Genomic DNA, 3,868 nt, shown 5'->3' on the forward strand with positions numbered 1-3,868 from the left:
ACCAGCACCACCAGCACCACCACCTCCACCATCACTACCTCCACCACCACCACCATAACTACCTCCACCACCTCCACCACCACCACCATCACCTCCACCAGCACCAGCACCACCACTACCACCAGTGCCACCAGCACTTCCACCATCACTACCTTCACCACCACCACCACCACCACCAGCAACAGCAGCACCACCAGCACCTCTACCTCCTCCTCCTCCATCATCACCACCATCACCATAGGTCCTGACTCACAGCAGGCACTTGGTAAATACTTAGTGAGTGATTGGAGCTCCACGCACCTTCTCCATGTGCCGAGTGTGTTTTGGAGGATGCAGAGAGCAAAGCTGGTGCGATGACTGTATCAGAATTCAGAGTGTGTGGTCAGAAACCAGCACGCCAGTAAACATGGGAATTGACTAAATTGCTAGTGTCATTTTGATTTCAGCAAGTGCTGCTTCTTTACACATAAGCAGCTACAAATGCAGCCTATAAACGTTAATATTCATGACATGATTATCTTTCAATGAGATTATTAGGGAAACACAAAAGAATCATGACCGTGACACGCAAGGGTGCAGCTCTACAGCCCTGGATGGTCAGTGTGGACGCTCCACTCAGGGGCGCTGGGCCTAAAAATGCAGGACTCTGGCCCCAGGGAGTCAGAGTGACCCCACTGGCACATCCCACATCACCATCATGCTGCATTTCTTGATTGCTGATTATTTAGAAGACACTTGGAAGTTGCAGATTGCTCGCTGGCCCAGGGTAATTACAATCCCAATCTGATAAAGACAGCGGGGGACCAAGCAAGGGGAGCGGCACAGGAAACACACCAGGACTCTGAGTTTTCACTTGCCTGTCTGCCCGAGATTCTGTCCTGTGTGTGCGTGTGTGCATACTTTATTCTTTCCTTCTTTTGCTTTTCTGCTTATTCTCTGATTATTTGAGAAGATTTTAGGAATAGGAGAGTGCGTTTGTGCATGTATGGGGGATGAGGTGTGTGCATATTGTTCTGTGATGTTGTGTTATGTGCCGTCGAGTCGTTTGCGACTCATAGCGACCCTATGCACAACAGCCCTAAACCCTGCTCTATCCTGCGCCAACCGCACCGCCTCTGACACTCCCATCCTGATTACCCCAGTCACTGAATCAATCCATCTCATAGAGGGTCTTCCCCTCTTGTACCGTCCCTCCACCCTCCCAAGCATGATGCCCCTCTCCAAGGACCTGTCCCTCCTTGCAACATGTCCAAAGTATGTCAGACGAAGCCCCAGAATCCTTGCCTCCAAGGAGCAGCCTGGTTTCACCCTCTCCAGGATGAATGTATAATTATAGTGTTGATGAAGAATCCTGACTATACCGTGGACTGCCAGAAGAATAAACAAATCTGTTTTGGAAGAAGTGCAACCAGAATGTTCCTTAGAAGCAAAGATTGTGAGATGTTGCCTCGTATAGTTTGAACATGGCGTCTGAAGAAGATCATTACTGGAAAAGAAAAGGGTGGTCAGCGGGAGGAGGAGGACCCTTCAGAAGACAACACAGTGACAGCTTTGAACTCAGTGTGGCAGCGATTGTGAAGGTGGCTGGTGTAGGACCCACTTGGTTCTCATCTGGAATTGCGAGGGCTTGGATGGCACTTATCAACAACAGCAAATCTTGAGGGACAAAAACAAAAACAAAATACACACACATACGTATGAATGGAAAGAGAAAACTGTACTTCAAGGGTTTGAGTCACACACAGGTGGGTCTGGCACGTCCAGAAAGGAAGGCCGGGCAGCCAGCTGGAGATTTCTGCTGACTTGTGTCTGGAGACTCCTCAGCAGGTGATGGGAAGAGAAGGGAGTAGAGGCGGTGAGTTCTGCCAAAATGTCTTGATGGTCAAGGGGCAGGATGCACCCTGCTCACTACCCTGCAGGCTGGCTGGTCACAGAGGAGTGAGAAAGACTGAAGAGATGACTGGATGACACTGACTTCCATAGACTGCAGTAATCACTGTTGTGGGTGGTGCCATTGAGTCAACTGACATTGCGATCCTGTGAATGACAGATGTGAACCTTGCTCTCGCCTGCGCAGTCCTTACCATTTCTGATAAGCTGGATCTCATTGCTGAGGTCACCACGTCAATCCAGCTCATGAAGGGTCTTGAGCAGGTCTTTTTCACATACATGCATACACACACACACACACACACACGCATGCCCAAAGGAGATGAGATGGAGTGCCATCACCCTTGCATTTAAGGAGTACCCTGGTTGTACTTCCTCTAACCTGAATGTGTTTGCACTTTTTGCAATCCATTGGATGTTCAAAATTCCTTGCCAACATCACAATTCAAAGGCATGAATTCTGTGGTCTTCCTTATTAACGGTCCAACTTTCACATGCACAGAAAGCAATAAAAAATACTGTGGCTTGGGTCAGCCACATCTTAGTCATCAGAGAGCCATAATTGTTCTTAAACACCTTAAAACTGTTCTGTTGTTTGTTGTTGTTATGTGCCGTCGAGTCGTTTGCAACTCATAACGACCCTATGCACAACAGCCCTAAACCCTGCTCTATCCTGTGCCAGTCTCACTGTCTCAGACACACCCATCCCGATTACCCCAGTCACTGAATTAATCCACCTCATAGAGGGTCTTCCCCTCCTACGCTGTGCTGTCCCTCTACTCTACTCAGCATGATGTCCCTCTCTAAAGACCTGTCTCTCCTTACAACATGTCCAAAGTATGTCAGACGAAGCCCCAGAATTCTTGCCTCCAAGGAGTAGCCTGGTTTAACCCTCTCTAGGATGAATCTGTTTGTTCTAGAGAGCAGATTTTCCGCAATGCAACGTATCTTTAGCCTTCTTGACTGCTACTACTAGGAGTGTTGATTGTGGATCTAAGTAAAATGAAATAAGCAAGAACTTCAATCTTTTCTCTATCATGATGCTGCCTTTTTGTCCAATAGTAAAGATGTTTGTTTTCTTCCTGTTGATGTAGCGTTGACTTATACTAAGTGCTTGGTGTCTTCTTCAGTTTCTACGAGCAAGACAGTTTCATCTGCATAGTGCAGATTGTTGAGTCTTCCACCAATCTTGATGCCATATTCTTCTTCATGTAGTCCAGCTTCTAAATTATTTTCTCAGCATTGGGACTGAATAGGTATGGAGAACGGGTACACCCCTAATCCACACATACCCTTATTTTAAACTGTACAGTATCAAATTGTTCTGTCCAAACTACTGCTTCTTTGTCTATGTGCAGGTTTCATATGAGCACAGATTGATGTTTTCAGAAGAAGCAAATCTATGGGATGAGATTCCCCTCCTTCTCCCATGGAACAATTGATGAATTTGAACTGTGTGCCTTTGAAATTTCAGAGGAGTTTCTTACCCCTCGACCAAAAGAGCTGCTGTAGAACTATAGTAGTGTAGTTTCGTTGTTGTTATTGTTATTAATTGCCATCCAGTCATGCCTGACTCATAGTGACTCCATGAACGAAAGATCTGAGGCCTTTCCATAACTATCCTTTCTCCAAGTTCATAGAGTTTCCAGAGGCATGTGAGTTAAGAAGCGGAAGCCACTCCTGCTTCCCACCCACTCTGAAAACTGGGAACTCTACCGAACACTGTCCACCGTGGCAGTCATTATAGTTTATAAGACCCCAAAAAGGTTGAGCATTACAGCAAACCCAGATTACCTAAGCACAGCAAATTGACATGTTGTTGTTGTTGTTATGTGCCGTCGAGTCACCTGCGACTCATGGCGACCCTATGTACAACAGCCCTAAACTCCGCTCTGTCCTGTGCCAGTCACACCGTCTCTGACACTCCCATCCCAATTATCCCAGTCACTGAATCAATCCACCTCATAGAGGGCCTTCC

Source organism: Elephantulus edwardii, unplaced genomic scaffold (assembly GCF_000299155.1).
Source record: "Elephantulus edwardii isolate Elephantulus edwardi_28Jun2011 unplaced genomic scaffold, EleEdw1.0 scaffold00002, whole genome shotgun sequence".
In the NCBI taxonomy this organism is placed as follows: domain Eukaryota; kingdom Metazoa; phylum Chordata; class Mammalia; order Macroscelidea; family Macroscelididae; genus Elephantulus; species Elephantulus edwardii.